This window comes from Bufo bufo, chromosome 3 (genome assembly GCF_905171765.1).
Source record: "Bufo bufo chromosome 3, aBufBuf1.1, whole genome shotgun sequence".
Taxonomy (NCBI): Eukaryota; Metazoa; Chordata; class Amphibia; order Anura; family Bufonidae; genus Bufo; species Bufo bufo.
This window is the reverse complement of record NC_053391.1, coordinates 130376847-130387115: the sequence shown is the minus strand read 5'-3', so window position 1 is coordinate 130387115 and position 10269 is coordinate 130376847.

The following is a 10269-nucleotide window of genomic DNA, read 5'->3' as shown; positions in this document are numbered from 1 at the left end:
TACATTTACTGAAGTGCCCATTTTGTGACTTTCTTTAAATTTATAACAAATGCTGTTTCCAGGGGCAGCTTCTAGACATGTTGCTTAATACACCGTGAGCACATTGATATGTTAAGACTATTAATACACGGTGAAATAATGTTAAAGGATAACTGTCACATTTAGACCCTAATTTCAATTTTCATATATGTAGTTACTAATAACATGATATTCCAGAATCGGTTACTATTAGACTGACTGACCCCATATTTAATAAGATTCAGCCCTTAGCAACCAGTCTGCATAAAACTGCAATTTCACTATTCAGTTAAGATGGCCGCCACTGCCCTCACCCTGAGGCTAATCCCGCCTGCCCTTACTAGCCAGTAACCATAGCCCCCCAAAAGTGTCAGTAACCAGAGCCCTCCCCCTAAAGGGTTAATCTCCTGCAGCACAAAGGGGTCCTCTTACCACATGTTGCTTTCATTTATACACTGAGCAGATGGCAGATCTCCCTTCCCTGTTGTGCGCTGATTCAACTCTGCATTCTCCAGCTCTGCTGAGTGAGGGAGCGTCTGCCAAGTGCAGGGACAGGGAGAAGTGCACACAGCCCAGGCACTGTTATCAGCTGCTGGGGAGGACCTGGCTTTAATCATTTACTTACAGTCCCTGCCTGTCAGTAATCTGACCTTGCACGCTGCCTGCTTTTGATTCCTCCGTTCTTCAATAGCAACCCTATTTTGAGCACAGGTAAAATAGGCAGTACAGGGAACAAAAATGTGGAATTAAGGGGTTATTGAATACACAGTGAAAAGTTGAAATAGGGCCACCAAGGTGATATTAATCACCACAATTCAATACTCCAAAAAAAATAAAAAATACGACAGTTATCCTTTTAAAGGGAACCTGTCACCTGACTCATCTCAGGGACAGGACTCCTCTCAGGTTAATTTGCATATGTATCAAATCGTTTTTTTTTACACAATAAAAGCACACAGAGCTATGGGGACTGGGTATGTGCTAGTGGCCATCTAGCAACCCATGTCCTCAGCTCTATACACAAAATCCCGGTGACAGTTTCTCTTTAAAGGCGTTGTCCACATCATTTTTTATTAATGCAAACTGGTTGGGCTCTGATAAAAGAATTAGGCACTTCCACTCTCCTCTCCATCCTGCTCCTGTTTTGTGGCTGCAGCCAGTGACGTTTTGTTGTGGACGCAGCGGTAATGTTCCTTACACTGCTGAGCCAATCACTGGTCTCATTGATATGCGGCATGAGACGACTGCAGCCCTTAAAAATTAATTAGCTTTAGTGGTGAATTGGATGTCACCACTGCAGTCACATTAAGGCTACTTTTCCAAACGCCCCCACAGCGGCACATAACAGGAGGATACCCCGCCTCCCAGGGACAGGAAACAACATGGAGATCTTTAAATAGTCCCCTCCCCTTACCTGCTCCAGTTGTTTCCTGTCCCTCTGGGAGTACGTGGAGATCCTCCTGTGGGAGAACGCTTGGTCTTCTGAAGCAGCGCCCGGTCAGCAAGAAGAACTCCGGGCAGGTAGCAGGGCCGCGGGGCGCAGTACAGCCCTTCCTGATTCCTAAGGCATAAGTCCGCCGGTGGGGGTGGCCCCGGGCGGCGTTTCCGTGCAAATTCTCGCGAGAGGACGCGCGGGTCACATGAGCTTTGACTCACGATTGCTCTCTTTTCTTATCTGTGCACCCCTTTTGGACAGAAACCATCTTTTATTGCACCAGAGTGAGGGTCTAACTTATATTCTGGGGCGGCCCCTTTTCTGAAAGAGCACTCTTATGCATCTCCTAGGTCAGGAAGGCTCAGAAATCAGCGGGTCAAAAAATGTTCCGTCGGTAAAAAGGGTTTGCCGTCTGGATATTAAAAAAACCTCTGTTCAAGGTGTTTGGAAAAGATTGTTTCTGAGGAGTCTCCTTCCCTGTTGGATAACATCAGACACATTATAAAGAATGAAGTGAGCAGTGCGGTGGATCAAAAATGAGCTTCCACGTCTCAAAGACCCTCTACTTCCATGACCGAGATGTCCGCTTCCTTAGAGACCGACGGTCAGGAATATGAATTAGATGAAAGCGAACTTCCCTCCGGTCTGAGTCAGATTCCTCAGAGGATGAGTCTGGGAGGCCGCTTTGTTCCATAGAGGACACTGACGCATTATTAAAAACTATTAGAGCGACCCTAAACTTAGAAGAATCCAAACAACCCAAGACTGTGCAGGACCTTATGTTCAAGGGTATAGGAGAAAAAAGGAGTCTTTCCCCTTCACTCCAATATAACGGGATTAATTAATAAGGAATGGGGCGATCTAGAAAAAAGATCTGGGGTTTCTAGAGTCCTAAAAAGAAAATACCCTTTTGCAGAGGAAGATACAGCTTTTTGGGATAAGTATCCAAAAGTAGATGCCCAGTTGCAAAAATTACAAAAAAGTCAGCGTTACCCTTTGAGGATTTAGGTCTGCTGAAAGACCCTATGGACAAAAAGGGTGAGGCGCTACTGAAAAAAATCCTGGGAAGCCTCTATGTCCATCCTAAGGCCTAGTGTAGCTTCCACTTACACGGCCAGATCAATGTTAATTTGGATAAGCCAATTAGAGGAACACCTAGTGGCAGGGACCCCCAGAGAAGATATTGTGGCCTCCTTACCGATGCTTAAAGAGGACCTTTCATCTGAATCAAGTAAACTGAATATACATACATGGAGAGCGGCGCCCAGGGATCCCCCTGCACTTACTATTATCCCCGGGCGCCGCTCCGTTCTCCTGTTATAGGCTCCGGTAAAGTCATAGTTAGGCTCCACCCATTTGAGCCTGCCGCGGTCTCCTTCTCCTATGTTGTAGCGCTGGCCAATCGCAGCGCTCAGCTCATAGCATGGCTAAGAGCTGAGCGCTGCGATTGGCCAGCGCTACAGCATAGGAGAAGGAGACCGCGGCAGGCTCAAATGGGTGGAGCCTAACTATGACTTTACCGGAGCCTATAACAGGAGAACGGAGCGGCGCCCGGGGATAATAGTAAGTGCAGGGGGATCCCTGGGCGCCGCTCTCCATGTATGTATATTCAGTTTACTTACTTGATTCAGATGAAAGGTCCTCTTTAAGCAGGCGGCGAAGTTTTTAGCGGATGCCTCGGTAGACACGGTTAAACTGGCAGCCAGATCAGCGGCCCTCTTAAATGCCACCAGAAGAGCAGTGTGGCTTAGGTCATGAGCAGGTGACACTGCATCTAAAAATAAGTTGTGCGGCATCCCCTGTGAAGGAGATACAGTGGCGGAAATAATTATTTGACCCCTCACTGATTTTGTAAGTTTGTCCAATGACAAAGAAATGAAAAGTCTCAGAACAGTATCATTTCAATGGTAGGTTTATTGTAACAGTGGCAGATAGCACATCAAAAGGAAAATCGAAAAAATAACTTTAAATAAAAGATAGCAACTGATTTGCATTTCATTGAGTGAAATAAGTATTTGAACCCTCTAACAAAAAAAGACTTAATACTTGGTGGAAAAACCCTTGTTTGCAAGCACAGAGGTCAAACGTTTCTTGTAATTGATGACCAAGTTTGCGCACATTTTAGGAGGAATGTTGGTCCACTCCTCTTTGCAGATCATCTCTAAATCCCTAAGGTTTCGAGGCTGTCTCTGTGCAACTCTGAGCTTGAGCTCCCTCCATAGGTTTTCGATTGGATTAAGGTCCGGAGACTGACTAGGCCACTCCATGACCTTAATGTGCTTCTTCTTGAGCCACTCCTTTGTTGCCTTTGCTGTATGTTTTGGGTCATTGTCGTGCTGGAACACCCATCCACGACCCATTTTCAGTTTCCTGGCAGAGGGAAGGAGGTTGTCGCTCAGGATTTCACGATACATGGCTCCGTCCATTTTCCCGTTTATGCGAATAAGTTGTCCTGTGCCCTTAGCAGAAAAACACCCCCAAAGCAAAATGTTTCCACCCCCATGCTTGACGGTGGGGACGGTGTTTTGGGGGTCATAGGCAGCATTTTTCTTCCTCCAAACACAGCGAGTTGAGTTAATGCCAAAGAGCTCTATTTTGGTCTCATCAGACCACAGCACCTTCTCCCAGTCACTCTCTGAATCATTCAGGTGTTCATTGGCAAACTTCAGACGGGCCTGCACATGTGCCTTCCTGAGCAGGGGGACCTTGCGAGCCCTGCAGGATTTTAATCCATTGCGGTGTAATGTGTTTCCAATGGTTTTCTTGGTGACTGTGGTCCCTGCTAATTTTCAGGTCATTAACTAACTCCTCCCGTGTAGTTCTAGGATGCTTTTTCACCTTTCTCAGAACCATTGACACCCCACGAGGTGAGATCTTGCGTGGAGCCCCAGAGCGAGGTCGATTGATGGTCATTTTGTGCTCCTTCCATTTTCGAACAATCGCACCAACAGTTGTCACCTTCTCTCCCAGCTTCTTGCTAATGGTTTTGTAGCCCATTCCAGCCTTGTGCAGGTCTACAATTTTGTCTCTGACATCCTTGGACAGCTCTTTGGTCTTTCCCATGTTGGAGAGTTTGGAGTCTGCTTGATTGATTGATTCTGTGGACAGGTGTCTTTTATACAGGTGACTAGTTAAGACAGGTGTCCTTAATGAGGGTGACTAATTGAGTAGAAGTGTCTAACCACTCTGTGGGAGCCAGAACTCTTAATGGTTGGAAGGGGTTCAAATACTTATTTCACTCAATGAAATGCAAATCAGTTGCTATCTTTTATTTAAAGTTATTTTTTCGATTTTCCTTTTGATGTGCTATCTGCCACTGTTACAATAAACCTACCATTGAAATGATACTGTTCTGAGACTTTTCATTTCTTTGTCATTGGACAAACTTACAAAATCAGTGAGGGGTCAAATAATTATTTCCGCCACTGTAGATTGTTCGGATAGGTCCTGGATGACATCTTAGAAAAGGCCATGGATAAAAAGAAGGGTTTTCCCTCAGACCCGAGAAATTTTCGTCAAAAACAAAACTTTCCTGCATCATCAAGAGGCAGGCAGGATCAGAAAAAAATTGATTTCTCGTCCCGATGGCGTTTGGGAAGGGGAAGAGGAAAAGGGTTTTTATTCAACCCCTCAGATTCTTCCCAAAAATCATCAAAACAATGACGCCAGAGGCAAGGTAGGAGGAAGGTTAAAGGATTTCGTCCAGGCCTGGAGAAATATTTCCAGCTCTCCATGGGTGCTGGACGTAATTTCGTCAGGCCTAAGGCTAGAATTTTCCTCTCTACCCCAGGATGTTTACCAGATTACCGAAAAAAACAGATCGGTCCAATCCTTAATCCTAGACCAAGTGAAGGTCCTATTGCAGAAAGAAGCCATAGTTCCAGTCCCCCCCCCCACCCCCCGGGGGAAGAAGGAACAGGATATTATTCTCCTATATTCCTCGTAAAAAAAAGCCGAACGGCTCTTACAGAGCCATTATAAATCTAAAAAGGCTGAACCATCATCTGCTTTACAAGCGTTTCAAGATGGAGTATAAAATCCACGATCAGTCTGTTAAAAAGAAACCTCTTTTTAGCAACTCTAGATCTCACCAATGCATATTACCACATTCCAATTTGCAGAGATCACCAAAGATACCTCAGATTTTCTGTTCGGTCAGAGACAGTAGTACATCACTTCCAGTTCCAAGTCCTCCCATTTGGCCTTACGTCAGCACCAAGAGTCTTTTCCAAGGTAATGGCAGATGCGGTAGTGGACCTACATCTGAAGGGAATATTAGTTGTCCCTTATTTAGACTACTTCCTTATTGCCGCAGAATCGGAGGATCTACTTCTGGAACACATAGAATTGGTAAAGCAGAGTCTAACAGATCTAGGATGGTTGATAAATACGGAGAAGTCCGATCTCCGTCCAGAAAAGTATCTTTTTAGGGATGTTGTTGGACTCGGAACTCATGAAGACTTTTCTTCCACAAGAAAAAATCCAGAAGATCAGTCAGGAGTTAACCCTGTTCCGCAGCAGATACAAGGTAACAATCCGATTTGATAATGAAGATCTTGGGTCTGATGTCCTCGACTATCCCAGCAGTAAAGTGGGCCCAAGCCCACTCTCAGACCCTCCAGTCATTCATGCTCAGAACATGGAACAAGAGGGTAAACTCACTGGAGATGAAAGTGAGAGTTCCTCAATACGTAAAGGACCCCTTCAGCTGGTGGCTGGTCAGAAAAAATTTAGGCAGGGGCGTTCCTTGGCAGCAAACAAACGTTGTTACAATAACTACAGACGCAAGCAGAAGCGGCTGGGGAGCCTTTTCAGATCAGTCCATAGTGCAAGGTACCTGGCAGAAACACCTAAGCGTAGCTTCTTCCAACCTAAGGGAGTTGACCGCAGTTTGGGAAGCATTAAAAGCCCTTCACCCAAAACTCAGGGGAAAGGAGATAAAAGTATTATCAGGCAATACCACAACCGTAGCATACTTGAACAAATAAGGGGGCACAAAAAGTTCAGCCTAGCAAAAGTCTCAAAAGAAATATTCCAGTGGGCCGAAAGAAATGTACTGTCAGTCTCAGCAGTTCACATAAGGGGAGAGAACAACGAGGTCGCGGATTTTCTCAGCAGAGATCACTTGAAAGAGGGCGAGTGGTGCCTGAACCGGAAAATATTTCTTCAGATATAAAAAAAAGTGTTTCTTTCCAGAAGTAGATCTATTCGCAACGCGTCCAAACAGACAGAAAAATTTGATTCTCTATCCTACACAGATCACCCATTCATAGTCTAAGCTCTCTCCCAACCATGGCCGGACGAGAACTTGTATGCCTTTCCTCCATTTGCATTAATCCCCAAGGTTCTACAAAGAGTGTTACTGGGAAGCCACAGGTTGCTTCTGATTGCACCTTATTGGCCCAGGCGATCATGGTTCCCACTACTACTGAAGATGTCAGCAGGGGACTTTTATCTACTACCGGATGTTCCGGATCTCCTTCACCAGGGCCCAGTTTGGCATCCCAGGGCAACTCGACTTCAACTAGCAGCAGGGAACCTGAACAGGAATTATTAAGAGAAAAAGGCCTCTCCGATGCGGTAATTTCCACGATTCTCTATAGCCGCAAAAATGTGACATCAAAGATCTATAACATAATCTGGCAGTTATTTTTTAAAATTTACAGATGGTGATATCGGGGGCCCCTTTATGATCGCTAAGGTTCTGGAGTTTCTCCAGTCGGGTCTACAGTCTTGACCAAAAGTTTTGAGAATGACACAAATATTAGTTTTCACAAAGTTTGCTGCTAAACTGCTTTTAGATCTTTGTTTCAGTTGTTTCTGTGATGTAGTGAAATATAATTACACACACTTCATACGTTTTAAAGGCTTTTATCGACAATTACATGACATTTATACAAAGAGTCAGTATTTGCAGTGTTGGCCCTTCTTTTTCAGGACCTCTGCAATTCGACTGGGCATGCTCTCAATCAACTTCTGGGCCAATTCCTGACTGATAGCAACCCATTCTTTCATAATCACTTCTTGGAGTTTGTCAGAATTAGTGGGTTTTTGTTTGTCCACCCGCCTCTTGAGGATTGACCACAAGTTCTGAATGGGATTAAGATCTGGGGAGTTTCCAGGCCATGGACCCAAAATGTCAACGTTTTGGTCCCCGAGCCACTTAGTTATCACTTTTGCCTTATGGCACGGTGCTCAATCGTGCTGGAAAATGCATTGTTCTTCACCAAACTGTTGTTGGATTGTTGGAAGAAGTTGCTGTTGGATGGTGTTTTGGTACTATTCTTTATTCATGGCTGTGTTTTTGGGCAAAATTGTGAGTGAGCCCACTCCCTTGGATGAGAAGCAACCCCACACATGAATGGTCTCAGGATGTTTTACTGTTGGCATGACACAGGACTGATGGTAGCGCTCACCTTTTCTTCTCCGGACAAGCCTTTTTTCAGATCCCACAAACAATCGGAAAGAGGCTTCATCGGAGAATATGACTTTGCCCCAGTCCTCAGCAGTCCATTCACCATACTTTCTGCAGAAGATCAAGCTGACCCTGATGTTTTTTTTGGAGAGAAGTGGCTTCTTTGCCGCCCTTCTTGACACCAGGCCATCTTCCAAAAGTCTTCGCCTCACTGTGCGTGCAGATGCGCTCACACCTGCCTGCTGCCATTCCTGAGCAAGCTCTGCACTGGTGGCACTCCGATCCCGCAGCTGAATCTTCTTTAGGAGACGATCCTGGCGCTTGCTGGACTTTCTTGGACGCCCTGAAGCCTTCTTAACAAGAATTGAACCTTTCCTTGAAGTTCTTGATGATCCTATAAATTGTTGATTGAGGTGCAATCTTAGTAGCCACAATATCCTTGCCTGTGAAGCCATTTTTATGCAATGCAATGATGGCTGCACGCGTTTCTTTGCAGGTCACCATGGTTAACAATGGAATAACAATGATTTCAAGCATCACCCTCCTTTTAACATGTCAAGTCTGCCATTTTAACCCAATCAGCCTGACATAATGATCTCCAGCCTTGTGCTCGTCAATATTCTCACCTGAGTTAACAAGACGATTACTGAAATTATCTCAGCAGGTCCTTTTAATGACAGCAATAAAATGCAGTGGAAAGGTTTTTTTTTTGGGATTAAGTTAATTTTCATGGCAAAGAAGGACTATGCAATTCATCTGATCATTCTTCATAACATTCTGGAGTATATGCAAATTGCTATTATAAAAACTCAAGCAGCAACTTTTCCAATTTCCAATATTTATGTAATTCTCAAAACTTTTGGCCACGACTGTACAAACGGGTCTTAGAGTTAGCACAATTAAAGTCCAGATATCTGCCCTAAGTGCCTTTCTGGACATTAAACTGGCAGAAGCGGATCTCATCAAAAGATTTGTGAAAGGGGCCCGGAGAAAACAACCCATGGTTAGGCCCACTGTTCCCCCTTGGGATTTAAACCTGGTACTATCTGCCTTAACAGACAGTCCCTTTGAGCCCTTACCGGAGATATCTTTAAAATTGCTTACTTTCAAAACAGTTTTTCTGATAGCTATAACCACGGCTAGAAGGGTGGGGGAAATACAAGCCTTTTCGTGCAGACCTCCTTATCTAACCATCAGAGATGATAGAATAAGTATTAAAACACTCCTTTTTTGCCCAAGGTGGTCTCTAAGTTCCACTGTCTACAGGAAGTGTCTCTTCCATCCTTTGGGTCTCCATCTGGCAGTCAAGAACAAAGACTCTTTCATAACCTAGATGTGAGAAGAGCAGTACTGACCTACCTTAAAGCCACGGAGGACTTCAGAAAGACTGACAGACTGTTTGTTTGTTCAATTTTCAGGCCCGAACAGGGGTAACGCGGCAAGCAAAGCATCTATTAGCCGATGGATCAGATCTGCAATCTTGTGGTGTTATGACTCAAAGAAAGTCTCCCCCCGCAGGTCTAAAAGCCCATTCAACTCGGTCGGTAGCAGCATCTTGGGCTGAATCAACGGATGTTCCATTAGAACAGATTTGCCAGGCGGCCACCTGGTCCTCACCTTCCACTTTTTTTAGGCATTATCAGTTGGATGTGTTAAGGAATAGAGAGTTATCCTTTGCTCGCAGAGTGTTATCTGCGGTAGTCCCACCCTAATTTAGAGCTTCTGTTATTCCTCCTATTACGTGCCGCTGTGGGGGTGTTTGGAAAGATTTCAATTACTTACCGGTAATTGGTTTTTCCTCTAGCCCCCACAGCGGCACAGGGAATTTCCCCCACATTATATATTGCCTTTTTTTCTATATTGAAATTTTTATTTTTGGGAAAATATCCTTGTTCATGTTTTGTTCAATTTTGATAATACATAAATATTAATATGTTGCATCCTTTCCAAAGTTTCCCGGTTATTTACTGGAGCAGGTAAGGGGATGGGACTATTTAAAGATCTCCATGTTGTTTCCTGTCCCTCGGGAGGCGGGGTATCCTCCTGTTACGTGCCGCTGTGGGGGCTAGAGGAAAAACCAATTACCGGCAAGTAATTGAAATCTTCCCACATGCGTTTTTGCTGTCCAGGTTTCAGATCCGGCATAGAATCTCAAAACCGCAGCAAAACTCATCCGATTGTATAATGCAAACGACTGCATCCGGTTGTATTATGTTGAAAAGGAATATGCCGGAACTAAAATAATGGGTCTCGGATCCGTTTTTTTTCGGACATGGAATCAGGCACCATTGATTTACATGGTTTTTAGTGCCAGATCCGGCATGTTCAGTTTCCCATGCCGCACACACAAACGCTGCTTGCAGCGTTTGTGTCCGGCGTGGGAACACACAAAAAACGGAAC